The sequence below is a fragment of the Nicotiana tomentosiformis genome, chromosome 1 (assembly GCF_000390325.3).
Source record: "Nicotiana tomentosiformis chromosome 1, ASM39032v3, whole genome shotgun sequence".
In the NCBI taxonomy this organism is placed as follows: Eukaryota; Viridiplantae; Streptophyta; class Magnoliopsida; order Solanales; family Solanaceae; genus Nicotiana; species Nicotiana tomentosiformis.
In genome coordinates this window covers 44,975,507-44,992,258 of record NC_090812.1, presented here as the reverse complement: position 1 = coordinate 44,992,258, position 16,752 = coordinate 44,975,507, and the positions used below count along the sequence as shown (strand labels likewise).

Here is a 16,752-nt window from a genome sequence, read left to right as displayed (position 1 = left end):
AGGATTTCCTTGGCCAATGGCCTTTGATATACCTCCAAGTGTGCTAAACTACCCATAGATTTCCGGCTAAGTGCATCCGCCACAACATTGGCTTTCCCCGGGTGATATAGAATATCGATGTTGTAATCCTTGAGTAACTCAAGCCATCTTCTCTGCCTCAGATACAACTCCTTTTGCTTGAAAATATATTGAAGACTCTTGTGGTCCGTGAATACATCCACATGGACCCCATACAAATAGTGACACCAAAATTTCAATGCAAAAACCACCGCCGCAAGTTCTAAGTCATGTGTTGGATAATTCTTTTCATGATTCTTAAGTTGCCTAGAAGCATATGCTATAACTTTTCTGTGTTGCATTAACACACACCCAAGCCCAATTCTTGAAGCATCTCAAAATACCACAAATTCATCTATACCCTCTGGCAAGGTCAACACCGGCGTTGTAGTCAATCTCGATTTCAACTCCTGGAAGCTCTTTTCACAAGCATCGGACCATTGGAACTTAATTGCTTTATGAGTCAATTTAGTCAACGGAGAGGCAAGAGTAGAGAACCCCTCCACAAACTTCCTGTAATACCCTGCTAAGCCCAAGAAACTGCGAATCTCGGTGGGCGTTGTAGGTCTTGGCCAATTCTTTACTGCTGAAATCTTTTGAGGATCAACCATGATTCCTTCTCTAGTGACAACATAGCCCAAAAATTTGACAGATTCGAGCAAAAATTCACACTTTGAAAATTTCGCATACAATTGGTGTTAATGGAGAGTCTGCAACACTGCCCTGAGATGATCGGCATGGTCCTCCCGACCTCGTGAATACACTAGAATATCGTCAATGAACACTATCGCAAAGGAGTCGAGGAAAGGTTTGAAAACCCGATTCATAAGATCCATGAAAGCCACTAGGGCATTTGTTAGCCCAAAAGACATCACCAGAAATTAAAAATGCCCATACCGGGTCCTAAAAGCTATTTTCGGAATATCCTGCTCCGTGATCTTCAATTGGTGATACCTGGATCGTAAATCAATTTTGGAGAAGTATTTAGCACCCTGTAACGGATCAAACAAATCATCTATTCTTGGTAGTGGGTATTTGTTTTTTGATTGTGACTTTTTTGAGCTGCCGGTAGTCAATACACATCCTCAGTGATTCATCTTTCTTCCTCACAAAGAGAACCGGTGTGCCCCATGGAGACACACTCGGTCGGATGAAACCCTTCTCTAACAAATCCTTCAACTGTTCCTTTAGTTCCTTCAATTTTGCTGGTGCCATTCTATAGGGCAAAATAGATATAGGTTGCGTGCCTGGCATCACATCAATCCCAAAATCAATCTCTCTATTTGGCGGAATCCTAGGGAGCTCATCAGGAAAGACCTCCGGAAATTCTTTCACAACTGGCACTGACTCAAGTGTAGGTGCCTCAGCAGTGGTGTCCGTAACCCAGACCAAGTGATAGATACACCCCTTGTTAATCATCTTCGTGGCCTTAAGGTATGAAATAAACCTACCCTTCGGCACCATATTATCCCCCTTCCACTCACCAACTGGCTAACATGGAATTTCAAACCTCACAGTTCTAGTTCGACAGTCGAGCTTAGCAAAACATGAATAAAGCCAATCCATCCCCATAATCACATCAAAATCAACCATCCCCAATTCAATGATATCGGCCACGGTGTCTCGGCCACTCACCGTGACAACACCACCCCTAAAAACTCGTGCGACCAAAATAGACTCGCCAACCAGAGTAGATACAGAGAACAGCTCAGGAAGTTGTTCTGGTTCTATCCCAAATTTCATAGCAGCATAAGGTGTGACATATCACAAAGTGGAACCGGGATCAATAAGAGCATATACATCATGAGATTGGACAATCAATATACCTTTGATGACATCTGGTGAAGCCTCTGCACTCTGGCGACCACTCATAGCATAGAAACGGTTGGGTTCTTCTGCACTCTGCGTACGACCCCTAGCAGCACCATGCCCTACTGGTGCTTGAGGGCCTCGAGCTGAAGTGGGTGCGGAAGATGTAGCACTGGATGGTTGTGTTGTGCCACTGCTCGCACTCCCTTTGAATATGACCCGCCAATCCGCACTTGTAACATATAGGTAAGTCCATATAGCAAATCCCTGAGTGCATCTTCCCACACTTAGAGCATGGAGGCCTCCGCTGCTGCGGGAACCTCACTCCTGATCGGCCCTGATGGCATGGTCCCCTGCTGCCCTGATTGGGATTGGAGTGACTCCCCTGTTGCTGACTCTGCCCCGCTGGCGGTGCACTGGTTAAAGACTGAGCATGAGACTGGGTTGGCCCTGATGACCGTCCCGTAAAAGCTTATCTCTCCCCACCAAATGACTCCCCAAAGTTGCCCACGGACCGCGCCTTGTCGGTGCCCTCTCGCTTCCTCCTTTTCTTCAACTTGCGGTCCTCTGTATCTTGAGAAAATGCTACCATTTTCCCATAGTTCATGTATGATATCAAGGCAACTGTAGCGGCCTCATTGATAACCAAGGGGCTAAGGCCCTGCACAAACCGGCACACTCTAGCCTCCATAGTAGGAAACATGAGAATGTCATATTTTGATAGGCGCGCGAACACCATGTGATACTCCCACACACTCCTACTCCCTTGCTTAAGATTCTCAAACTTTGTGGCACGGGTTGCCCTAGTCTCGGCAGGTAAGAAATGGTATATAAAGGCATCAGCAAACTCACTCCATCTTGCTGGAGGGCTCCCCACCTTCCGAGAGTCCTCCTACAGCTCAAACCACAAATATTCCACCCCTTTCAGGCGGTAGATGGCCAACTCCACTCCCTCCGTCTCAGTAGCGCGCATAACCCGGAGAGTCTTATGCATCTCATCAATGCATTCCTGTGGATCCTCCTCGGGATTTGCACCCGTGAACACCGAAGGATCCAACTGTAGAAACCTGTTCACCTTGGAACCACTAGCATCCCTTTGCTGGCTAGAGGATGTAGGTGCAACATTCGACCTTTGGGCCTCAAAAGCCACTATCTGAGTCAGCATCTGAATAGCTCCCCTAAGATCCCCATCAGAAATACCAAAGCCAGAAGCTGGGGCTAGAGGTGGAATCAAAATGTCAGGTGGAGGAACCGTCGCACCCTCAGTAGTTGTAGGAACTTGTGTGGCATGGGCCGGTGTAGTGGAATCTGGTAGTGTAGCAGTCGGGGGATTATCCTCACCCTTATGGTTTTCACCCGCTTTATCAAATAAAGGGTCAACTTCCACTCCTAAGGCGGCGTTGGCTCCTTGACCAGTTCTTCCTCTCTTCTTAGGTGCCATATACCAAAAGTTAAAGGAACTCTCGAGTTAGAGGAGGAACAATTGCATAATTAGTTTCATCGCACCATCCAGAATATCAAAAAAAGGTATAATTCCGAAATTTCCAAGTAGCCTCCAACGTATAGATGTGGTCGACAACACACCGATAAAAGGACTCTACCAAACACGGCTCCGAGACATCCTATGACACTTTAAAACCTTAGGCTCTGATACCAAGTTTGTCACGGCCCATCCTCGTGAAGCACGACCGGTGCTCAACCGAGTGAACCCCGCCGAGCAAGCCTGTTAGATACTTTCTACCCAATTAACCCATGATCAAGAGAAGACATGATTTCATTAATTATACAGTAGGAATCTCATTCATACAATCCTAAATCATTTCATTAGTCATTGCGCCTTTTAATCTCAAAATACACATTTCTTAAAGTTCAAGTGGAATAAGTGATCAAACACAACATGACTTGTTTAACATTCCCAACACCCATATACAACCCACATAGTGTCTACGGAGCCTCTAAAAATACAAAAGAGACTAAAGATGGTACCGCCAACAAGTCCCCGGCTATACCTCAAAAGGTGACTATAATATACCCCGGAATGAAATGGGGCTCACCGAGTCCGCTGAGAATAGGATGCAGCACTATCTGTGATCCGCATTGTCCGCTATGTAACCACCTGCATTCATTTAAATATGCAACACCCCCGGCAAAAGGGATGTTAGTACCATCGAATAGTACTGGTATGTATAGCTAAACACCAACTCGATAGAATGAATAATAATACAAGAGGAACAGTTAGGAATTCAATAAGGGCTTCAAATAATAGTAAAACAACAAGTTAAGGATCATATATATTTTCAACATAATTTCCATATTACTAGGTTGGGTGACCTTTAGCACCGATGTTCCACAATTCACAATACCTCCATATTCTTACACGGAGTCTGATCTCGGCCCGATCGGCTAGGCCGCCTCATCTGAGACATTACCACAATTACATTATAACTTTCAAGCATAGTACCACCATGTGTGTGGCATGGCGTCCGATCACGGCACGATCGGCTAGGTTATCTCATTTGAGACATCAACCCTTTTCACAATTTCATCCACAATACCACCGTGTTCTTACACGGTGTCCGATCTCGACCCGACCGGCTAGGCCATCTCATTTGAGACATTACCTTTTTCAGTCAATCATCTCACATCGTACTTCTTTCATGTATTTTTGATTCATTGACACTAGTGATTACGATTACAAAGTCGTTCTTGGCACTTAGCCGTATTTCATAGTTGCAGACCCATTTTCCACATTCAATATCATTATCAAATCAATAAGGCTCCCCATTGATGACATTAAATTTACATATGAGCAATTTGGGAATCTTAGGCACATAGAGGCTTTTCATACAATTTGGCATAACAATCTTTATTTCGATCTTGACATGAAGTCTTAATATTTCTAATACATATTTCACATTTTTAAACACATCCTCAATGATAAGATAATATGATGAAGCATTTAGAATAAATATTGAGCTTACATCCTTCAACACAAACACATTAAAAATTGCCAATTCTATAATGATCAAGGGCTTACTCCAATTACATGATCATCGTGGGGTTCGATTCTAAGAAGAAGGGGGTTTAGCCAAAATACCTTAATTGAGCCTCTTAAAACTCTAAGATGTTCCAGAATATTAGCCACTTCAATTTATTTTAGCAATATAACAAAATTGAACCAAAATTAGGAAGATGAACATGGTTTTAGCTCATTTGAGCATACTATCAAACACTAGGTGTGAATCAATGTTTTAAGGATCTTTTGTGGAATATTCCATCATTTCCCAACCCACTCTCTATAATTATTAGCTTACAATCTTCCCACATACTACAAGGATACATGCATGCAAGGTAATCACTCTTATCCCCATGAATTACCTTACTAATTGCCCATTCTAGTTACATTTTGAAATTAAATGTTTAGGTGATAGAATCTTACCTCTTAGGAAGAAGAATTAGGTGCCTCTCTTGATAATCTTCAAGATTTTAAGTGAGAATTGAAGAATAATTTGATGAAGATCACTTCTCCCTCTAGGACCATCTCTCTCACTCTAAACATATCTCAAAATATGCTCAAAATGGTCCATGGGTGTGTTTTAACGGAATAGGGTCAGGTTTAAAAACCCCAAAAATGAAGCTCCGGAACAAGGTCTGCAATAGCATATACGATCGCATAATTGATATGCGGAATGCATATCGGTCGCATAATCGGTGACCAAAATAGCCAAAAACCTGTCCGTGTCTGAAGTCACTATACAGCCCATAGACCTGTTCTGCGGTCGCATAATGAACCGTAGAACAATTATGCAATCGCATAGTCAACTGCAAAATTTCATCCAAACTGGCCCAATTAACTGCCTTACTCTGCAGCCATTATGCAGTCCGTAGACTGATTCTCCAGTCGCATAATGGACCGCAGAAACGCATATCACTGTCAAATATGTTCCTTTATTTTTTGATGCATTGTTCAACCCAAAAAGTCGGAACCGCGACGAGCTTGCGAGCCGCGAAGAATTTCTACTTCTACTATTATTAACCTCTACGCCTACTTTGGCATCACGGAACCTGGGTTTTAGGAAAAATTTTATGGGTTCTTACATCCTCCTACCAATCAAATAAGCAGATAGAGTAGAAGAGAAGGACCAGAACAAGGTTGACTAAGACTGCCAACTGCAAGAGAAGCGATAAAGCAAGCCGGAAATGTCTAACTTCATTACCGGACATAATGCCTTCCTCCGGTTCCTGGAATGAGAGTGAGCTTCCTTGTTCAATATCGTAGTCTTAGTCTAGGAATGCGCTAGTAAACTGTAGCGAGATCACTAGAAATGAGAGAGATGTAAGTGTCAATCATTCTGTCAGCATGCTCAAAGAGTGCTTTCCAGAAGATGGAGAAGGATAGAATTCACTCACTGCCTCTCTCTCATATTCACCTGCCAAGGTATGACATAGATAGTAGACAGTCAGCTCTCTTACAACCAGTTAATGCGATTGATTGGGGAGAGAGTGCTAGTATAGCTGTCGATACAGGTATGCTAATAGATAGAGGATCTTCCGGTCCTAGAATGAGAAAGTAGCTTGTCTGTCGTACTAGCTGCTTCATTGAATGTGTCGATTTGCATTCTATATAAGGAGTTAATTTGCATCCTTGTCTGGCAATTAGCTATGCGAGAAGCTGTGATCGAAGAAGCCCTGCCTAGTAGTGCCTCTACTCTACTAGTCCTAGTACTAGATACTAGATAGACAGGCCGATCACCGGTGGCATACGATCCTTCTCTGCTTGTCTAACTCAAGCCAGATAGCAGCAATCACTCAAAATAGTCATATGTGGAACACATGCAAGTCCAGATTGAAAGATAAATAAGGAAGAGGTTAGCTCACAACTCTGAAAGTCAAAGACGAAGTGAGGAAGGCAGCTACAAAGCAGCAGATAAGGAAGAGATTTAGGCAACTTAATTGATCTACCAGACTTTAAAGAAAGGGTACCACTTATTTGGAAACTAGTAACTTGCCAGTTTCCAAGCGAAACTCGATGCTACTTTAACACAAAGGTCGGTGTCCATCATTGAAAGTGGCATCTCTATTTGCGCACATAGGAGAAAGTGCTCTGCCAGTGAAATCGGTCTATTGACACCTATAATTATTTCAACCAAGGCCGAGCACTCTTCTCGAATTTTTGGATGCACTCTTGCTTTAAGTAGCTGAAACCTCTATGTGGAAAAGTTTCTGATTGCAAAATTAATGGCATTCTAGAAGCTCTCACTCAAACAAGGGCTTCCTATACTGTACTAAATAGAATCAGTGTACATAGAGCATGTCCCCCTCCTGACGTTCCTCTAGCAGGGGAACTATCAATAGCGATTGTTGCTCCTTATGCCTGGTTCCGCTCAACTCTCCCTTCAGAGCTACCCTTGCCTAAAAGCGGAAGAGGTAGCTGACTAACCTACTGGAGTAAGTAGTCTTGTCCAAAAGCCTCAGGCGAAAAAACAGCTTAAAAGTAACAAGGTTCTAAAAGAAAGACAAGCCTTAAGGAAACAAAAGCTACGAAGGTAGGTTAAAGTGACTAGTCTTTCTTATCCGAAAGCAAGCAAGACAACAAGAGAGGTTTTAGGCAACTCGCTGGTTTTGAGATGGGTTTCCTTGCAGGTGTATCCACTTGTTTTCCTATTCAAGTTCTGTTTCCAATTTCATAAAGTTCGGATTCTTATTGCCACTACTTAGCATACACTAGTTAAAAGGCTAAATAGTTCATTTTTCTTAACATCAGATGAGTTAGGTTCTTTTGCAAAGAATCCAGGCAAAAATCGCACACGAAGATTATAAATAATATATTAAAATCGAATCATCGACAAGATGTTTATCAGAGAGATTTTATTATGGGATACAATCGAAGGGCTCATAAAATTCAAAACTTGAGAAGTAAGGGAATATTGATGGCCTTTGTTGAACATAGAGCGAACGGATGGCAAGTGACGTTTATCTCATGTTGGCCTTTACTTCGGCTACTAATAAGGGGGTTGGGGTTTGACAAATCAATATTGGGGCTTCGTTTACCCACCTATGTAGTAAGAAAAACTATGAGTTTGACGTTGAATAGCCATAGTGAGTTCATCACCATTGGCGTAGGCAGAGGAGGCATATGCGGCTGGAAGAAAGGCAATTTACCTCACTTCTTACAATTCCAGTTGAACCCTCAACAAATCCTATGTTGCTTATGTGGGATCAACTGCTCGTTTTCGATATAGAACTGGATAATAAAAAATAACGCCTCTTTTATTTTTTGGAAACGAGCAAAATGATATGCTGAAACGGGTGCTAGCTTGAAAACCGCCGTAGAATGAAGCAACGCTGTCGGTTGAGGCCTCACAGGGCTTTCATAAATCAGTCTCTCAACAATCAGTATTGCTTATGAATAGTAGGGCACTGAGGGAGGTTTCTGTTGGAGGGTCCCTCACGCCCCGAGTCAAATGGAATTGAAAAGACTTTTTTTATATTTATAAACAAGGTGGCATCTCGAAAGTTTAATCATGGAATGTCCAAAAATCCTAGTCAAATGCAAACATTATTATTATAATAATATGCCCTAGAACATGTTATTGAATTGAGTGAGAGGTCCCTTTCTTTCTTACTACGGAACCCGAAAATTGCGTAGACTGCTTTGCTTGGGATTCCCTATGTAACCTAACCAATCCTTGTTATTTCACGCGGAAAATGGTCTGTTTTGAGCATTTGAAGTGGACGAACAATCAGCGTACATAATCGAGTTTCATGCCATCATGTCTTTCTGCCCAGTAGTGCTGGAAACCGCTTTCATGCGTCTTGGTTGTTAGTGGAGAAAAAAACCATCCTTAAAACAAAGATTCTCTTTTCAATAGTTTCAAAGGCTTGAAGGAGCCTAGCCTTATTCAAAAGGAATTGATAGGAAGACTTTTCTCTCTCCGATTATCTGCTACAATAAGATAAGAGGTAAGAAGCGAGGAAGACTATTGATGAATAGCCCTTTTCAGTTCCAACGCACGGAAAAAGACTATCTTTCTTTTGGGGTCATAGATCAGAGAATTGCCTCTTTCAAGCTTCCTTACAGGCAGAGTAGTTAGCAAAGGTACAGACAACCCGGTCTAGCCAGTGAGCAAGCATGTCCACTTTAGACTCAATATCTTTCTTAACACTCGAAAAATTATATGCCTCTATAGTAGCCTGCAGTAGAATGCAGCTATTTCTGACGGGTAGCTATTTTAGCTAGGCCACCTGCGTGATCAGGGTTTCCATCCGAACTAGTGCCTTAAGCATGAAGGCAAATGAAATTATGTGGTATGGTATCGTATATAAGAGAAAGCTTGGTTTTAGGAGTGATCTTTCACCTTTATTGAGTAGATATAAAACAAGCTTAATTACTAATAATACGGCAATAAGCACCTTCTTTCTCAAAGTCAACTTTCTCCGTTTTTACTAGTAGTTGAGTGCTCATTGTTATTCGGATCTTGACCGGATCCGAGCTTCCCAAGCTCTATGCTATTGGGGAACGCTGCAAGGGTCTTACCACCTTCTTGATTGATTATATTTAAGTCTTTGGAGTACTTTAAGATTATATTCCATGCCGAGGATTTGTGCTTGTGGGCCGGGGTGAATATTGCAGACCAACGGATCTGGTGGTCGACAATCGTTCGAAATTGGTAAAGGTTGTCGCAGCACCTGTAGTAGGACAAAGGACTTATCGCGATGCCCGCGGACCAATTTAGGATGTCTCTGTCACTGACGATTATCAAGCAGGCCACGTGGTTGGCCAGGGTCTTCTTCGGCTAATGAAACCTCGATCCCGAAGCCTTTGAAGTATCTTTTTGATAGGTGCCTCTATTTGTTTGGGGAATTCGCTGCTGATAGATCTCGCCCAGTGTCCCCTTCCTTTCCCCGCCACCTTCCGACCCGCGGGAGTATACAATGACAATGTCGGGGCATGAGTGCCCGATCGTAAGACTACCTATTGAACGTTTGATGGAACCTTGCTTCGAACTAAGCTATGCAACAGCGAGATCTCCCTTGCTCCGACCTGAGCTGTGGGGACTTCTTACTCTAGCTGTTCCAAGAGTCTCCGCTAGTTGAACCGCGTCCAGTAGACTCCATGTTCCGCTCATTCCCTTCGTCAGCTCTTTGATCGGGATACTATTACCTAGGTTCCTAAACTTTGAATGGATGGCGGAGCATATGTGGCAAGCAGTTATATGGATACAGTGCTTTACCCGTAGACGCTTCTCCAGCTCTCGCAAGAATTGTGTGGGAGTTGCCCTTGGAGGGACTTACCGAATGACCGTACCAAGGAATTCTACCGTACTCCATGCAGCAATGGTTGTTGATCCTGTAGAGTCTACCCAAAGGTTCAAGCCAGATTGTAGGAAGTGGGTGATACGTTTTTGTATTTGTATGAGAAGCTCGATGGAACCCACGATTCCTAGTAATAAGTCCTCGGCATATCGCGCGTAACAAATCTTTATTAAGTAATAGGATTTGAAGGGGCCCAACTTACGGGTCAGGCCTCTCTCTGACCTGATAACAAGTATCGCCTCCCCGCCCAGCTCTATCAGCGGACCGTTTCTCTTGCAATACTTAAAAAAGTTTCTGAAGGCCCAATTATTATTACAGCATTCTCTACCATAGAATTTGGACTTCCGGGTAAACACGGCGGCTTCTATGAAGAAGGCAGCACAAAGGAGGCTCAAGGGCTTATTAAGTAAGGAGTCTAGGGCCGACGAAAGGTGGAAAACGAAAGGCATTTTCTGGTCCCCCTAAGCCGGGGGGTGCTTGTGGGAGGGGGGGTGTGCCACGACGAAACAAGGAAATTAAAGGCCGCTTTGCGTTGGATGCTCTTTAACCTCCCCACAATGATGGCTTTGTTTTCTTGGGGAGCGTTGAAGCTTGCTTATTCGGAAGACTTTTCTTGGTCATCAATACGACTTGTTCTTAATATAACCGATCTTATTCTCTGAAAAATCGAAATTTTGTACTTCTGGCGGATCCTCCCTATCTCCTAATCGAGCTTGTGTAGGTAGATGGTACCTGGTAGGGTCGATAGTAATACACTGTATGGGATGGAGTAAGGGCCTTTCTCATCTCCTACGAGTCGTCCGGCAGAAAAGACTTTCTGAATGGTGTAAAAGAACTTGGGATCGTTGATCTGTTCCTTTAAGATTGGGATAAGTCGATGTCGGTCGATGGTGTGAAAACACTTCCTGATGTCGAATTCCAAAAACCAGGGAGAGGTTCCCCACTCTTCTTTGATCAGTCTTAGGATGGAGTGGAAGCCTCGGCCCGAGCGGAAGTGCGATGTTTATGGAAACTAGAGATCGTAAATGGATTCGAGTATCATTCTGATTGCCTCTTTCATGATCCTTTCTATAGGTAGAACTACTGTGAGCGGTCTAAACTTCGACCCTTATTTCTTTCTTCATATTGTAAAGGGGAGCAAAACCCATTTTTTTCTCCCTCTATTGATAGAAAAAGGGCACTCCTGGCATCATTTCAGTGACTCATAGGGCTTCCCTCAGCTCAGTATTTTTGGTTCTTGAGAATGGTCGCCACTTCTCCCAGGACCGAAATGATTATCCCTTCCCGATAGGTCTACATCCATCCCTGAATGATTGTTAACTTCCCCTCAGTTCTTGTAATTGTCACCTGTAATCCACGCAGGTGTGTCCACACCCCCCTGAGTGGACGAGAAAGAAAGGATTTCTCGGAGCAACCCCCCAGGTTCCAGACCCAGGAGTCAACTTTCTCGTATGAGCATTCGGTACATGTATCAGTCCGTGGAAGAGTGAAAGGGTCACCACTGCTGAGGATCCCTCCATAATCTTAGATAGATCGTCTGAGGGTTTGCCGCGGTTCATTGTTGTGCTTACACACAAGACTACCCTTTTCTGAAAGCTCCACAGGACCACCTACCACTAGTCTTCGGCCGTAGGGGTTTATTGCACAAAAGCACCGGGGTGCAGGCTCCCGAAAAGAGAAGCCCAACAAATGTCAGATGCAAAGCCCTGCACTTCATTAAGATCATATTGGCATACTCTCCCAAAAAGAAAGAGCAGACCCCATTGAAGACGAGAGTGAGGTACAACAAGGCCATTTCTGTCCACCGTCCTTCTCACGGAGCCATACGTGGACGTTACCGCTCATGCAGCTCCCAGCCAGCAAGTAGTTAGCCTTCCTCTACAAGGAATGGAAGTGTGGATGAATCGACATCAAATATAGGATTGTTTTTGTACACGATCTCCATTTTAGTAGTCCTAGATATCCACTCCATTATGTGGTAGAGTGTTCATCCCCACCCCTTCGCAAGGGTACCTTCCCTTATAATTGAGAGAAGGACTTAGAATTGACTCCCCTCGATTCTAGATCTGAAAGAAGGGTATGGAGTTTCTCCAAGGAATTCCCTCCCGTGGCGGTACGTGGATTCTCTAGGGCCCAAGCTCCCCCTCCCATCCAATCGCCCTACTACAAAATAAGGCGAGGGATCGACGCCCCACAGAGAACCCAACCTTTTCAAGTGGGGCCTGAATGAAATAGATCAAACCAATTTTCAGACAAAGAAGATAAAAAAAGAAAATTATAGTGGCTAGGAAAGCTCCGAAGATTCTATGGGAAATTTAAAGCGTCGAAGTAAGTTGTGGCTTATAAATAGGAAGATGAGGAGATAAGGGGCGAAGGATATTCTTGATATTCGTAAAGATTTATGTTCATTCGCTCTGCTCGCAGAGCGGTATACCGAAAAAAAAGAAGCGACTACCTTACTTACGCAATTCTTCTTATTCTTATTCTTTCTTAGCTGAAGTTCCTATATTGGTTTTTTCTTTCTTTTATGAATGTTATAACTTCTAATTCTTTGGTAGCGGACCTCTTTGATAGTTCGAACGTTGTCCCCCGTCTAACTCAACTATTCAACATTACGGCTATTGTGATTATGAGAGAAATGAGGGATGGCGCCTTCCTTTACCATTTGGCGGTTGAAAACAAAAGTTCTTCTAGGTACACGACTGTTAGGATAATCCAAGGCCTATTTACGGAAGTAGCAGGGAACTTGACCATCAAGTTTGAAAAAAGCTGGCCAAGCCTGTGTCACTTTCTTATGTTAGGATAAAGGGAGATCAAATAAGTATGGGGCCGATACGCGAAGGATCAAATCATAGAGATAGTGGATCTTAAGAGGCATAAGAAAAGGAACCTCGGTGACCTAGAGACCGCGGAGTCCGCGCCCGTGCCAAAAGTGAAGAAGCTTTCCTCTCTTTTCAGTCGATCATGCCCGCCTTTAGCACTTCCCTTCCTGAAGTGGGAGTAGGATAAAGGAAAGCGCACTCGATCAATTACCATGCCGTCTCGTAAGACGAAAAGTCACCAACAGGAGCTTAAAACCAATATCTTGGGGAAAGGCCTCTACTCTACGAACCAAGTCTTTCTGACGAGGCACCGACTTTCTTTTTTGATCCCTGAGTAGCATTTCCTTTCACTGAGTAATGGGCGGATGCTTTAACATAGGCGGATGTGGGACACAGAAATAATAGATTCAGGTGCTTCTGAGTCAAGAGATTCTTCTCCCTAAGTAGCGTTCTTGTAAGTACAGAAGGAATTCTCCTGTCTCTGAAAAGATAAAGCTAAAAGCAATCTCTGGTATAGATATTGATATTGAACTTCCTCTACCGGAGGTAGGTGGGGATCAAGAGAAGCAAGGTCGGGCACATCATATTCTTTAGGGATTGTGTCATGTCAATTTTCATAGTGAATTTCTTGTGTATCCACCCTTAAAGAGAGAGCTCGAGGCGGTGGGAAAAGAGAATCAACGAGATAGGATGCTCTGTCCCAACTAACAAGAGTAGGAAGATTCCAGCTTTGAATCTTGTGCTTGACTGTAATCATTTCTTTCACGTCATAACAGTCTTTAGTGCTTTCTGTTTTAATGGTTTGGAACCCTTCTTACTTTCTTTATTATATCGGGGAATTTTTTCTCTTGGTCCGCTTACTCCATAAAGGGCTGGTGGGTGGGGGTAGAGCCTTTAGCGCCAATGTCGATGAATCAAAGGTGTCCGTTTATGGTATGGGATAGGAAGAGCAAGAATTGAATCGCTATCGCTTGTCCTATAATCTGCTATGATCTTCTTTCATTCGTCATTATGAGGTAGGTAAAGTCCTTTGCTCGTATGCTTGGTATTACTATAGTCGCACCAGTCTTCCTTCCTTTTTAGTACACATGAAACGGAAACTCTAATAGAGACTACCCACACGGTGATCAAAACTCTTCCTTCTCTACTTCACTGTCAATTGATTGGCGCATGAACGAAGCTGTAATGGAGCATGTACTCGACAATCAAACACGGCTTTGCTAGCTGCCTGTGATAGGAAAAAGAAAACTTGATCAGAGAGTTTGTGCGGGGCATTTCCCACCTCGCCTTTGATCTTTCCCTTTCCGTGTAGGTAAAGCTATAAGAGCCTCTGATGTTTGGCATATTTCGATATGTGTTGATGTTACTTTGCCCATGTTTTAACCACTTCTTGATGTTATTTAATCTTTAAAACGCCCAACATGGTGTAATTATTGGTTTGATGACTAATTAAGTTATGTGTGACGATTTAAGGTGTTCGGAGTGCAAAATATGAAGAAAAGGTGGTTTAGCCAGAGGAAGAAGGGTTGGATGCGTCGCATCCAACCTAGGAAAACATCATCCTGCATGCAACCTTAGCAGTGAAGTTGGGCCATAGCGTTCGCCATCGCGTGCGAAACTGGGAAGTAGAAGAGAAGGCTGGATGCGTCGCGTCCACCCTCGCATGCAAAGCTGAGAAATAGAGGACAAGGTGGATGCGTCGCATCCACCTTCGCAGGCAAAAATTGAAATGGAGGACAAGGTGGATGCATCGCATCCACCTTAGCATCAATCCCTGAAGCCGATTTGGACTAGGAATAGGAGAGCTTTGGCCCACGACTTTTGTACGCAATATATAAGCTAAAAACGCCTCTTTTAGGTTATCTAACATATTGGAAAGGAAAAAAAGCCACGACAAAGCTGTGGAGGCCGGAATTCATCAAGTTCCATCTTTCTCCCACCAAACTTAGTAATTTTTATGTTTCTTTATATGATTTGTTGTTTGGCTACCATGTCTATGTGGAGCTAAACTTCACGTTCTAGGGTTGTGGTTCTTTCATGACTATTGTTATTCGGATATTGATTTTGACTTCTTGATTTATCATATTAGTTTATTTATTCAATCTTGCACTTAATTATTTAATTGCTTGATCACCAATTGAATATTATCTACGAATCTAGAATTGAACTCGAAAGTGGGAATTCTATATTGCATATAGGATTGAGTAGGGCAAGTTCTTGAACTCGGGCATCGGGGAACGGATTCGTGGTTAGGATAGACATATACCTAATTGCCTTGCTTGGTTGATTTACAGGAATTATAAATGCGTTCTTGTTGATTCTAACTCCATAGACATATAGGCGTTAGGTTAGCTTGGATAGGAGAGTAAGAACTCGACAGATTCTTATGAGCATTAACCCTGTCAACCAATAAGCTAGATAAATTAGTCGGTCAATTCAATTGAAGAATACAATAGGATTGTTAGATAGCCCATAACCCTAGATCATTTTCATTACATTGATATCATTAAAATCTGCTCTTTCTCTGTTCAAAGTTTATTATTTATATTTTTCTTATTTAATTAGTTAGAATAAAATATTTTTAGATTTAATTCTTGTTTAGATAATTAGGATAGTCTAATTTAGTTAATAGCTAATCATAAGTCCTAGTGGGTTCGACATCCGACTTTTAGTCACTTTATTACTTGACGACCGCGTATACTTGCGTGAGTGTGTTTGGTCGCAACAAGTTTTTGGCGCCGTTGCCGGGGACTTAAAAATTAGCTACGTGACTAAGTTAAGCTTTTATTAGATATTTGTTTTCAAGTTTTAATTTTCAGTTTGCCTGGGTTGTGTCAACGCAGGGTCTTCTCTCGAATGCAGAGGAGTAGAAGTGCAAACAACCTCATTCCTCTTGATCCAGAAATCGAACGAACACTACATAGAGTGAGAAGGGAACACGAAGCTAGAACGAGAATAGAAAGAGAGTTGGACATCGCAGTCCAACCACAGCCAATAGATATGGCAGGCAATGAAGAGCGTCCGGTAATTGAAGCCGCAAGGCCCAATCTTGCGAATATGACTCAGGCTATTGTGAAGCCTGATATCACTGGGCATTTTGAACTCAAACAGTACATGGTACAGCTGATTCAGTCCACAGGACAATATGTGGGTCTATCTCATGAGGACCCGCAGAGGCATATTCAGAACTTCTTGGAAATCACGGACACTTACAATTATCCGAACGTCTCCAAGGACTATGTCAGGCTGACACTATTCCCTTTTTCACTGTTGGGGGAAGCTAAAGAATGGTTGCAAAAGGAGCCCGCGAACTCTATCCACACTTGGGATGATCTAGCAAGGAAATTCCTGATCAAGTTTTTCCCAACTAAGAAGACAAAGTCGCTGAGGAGCCAAATTCTTGGGTTCCAACAACGGGATGGCGAGACACTTCGTCAAGCTTGGGAAAGATACAAGAAGCTACTCAGAGACTGCCCGCATCATTGTCAAACTGATGAGGTATTGGGTCACACTTTTGTTGATGGGTTAGATGAAGCATCAAAGATGAATCTTGACTCAGCTTGTGGGGGTAGTTGCATGGCAAGACCGTATAGTGAAATACAACTCTTGCTAAATAATTTCACTGCTAATGACCATAATTGGCAAGGAGAGGGGGATTCACGAAGGGGAATTAAACAGAAGGCCGCCGGTTTGATTGAGCTTGATGACTTTTCCGCCATGAGAGCCGATATAGCAAAATTGGCAAATC

The 16,752-nt window shown here is 43.0% G+C and overlaps 1 pseudogene; it reads left to right on the top strand.

The window, feature by feature from the left end:
* Positions 1–11,491: 11,491 nt before the first annotated feature.
* LOC138904159 (uncharacterized) lies at positions 11,492–12,102 on the top strand (annotated as a pseudogene).
* The last annotated feature ends 4,650 nt before the right edge of the window (positions 12,103–16,752 follow it).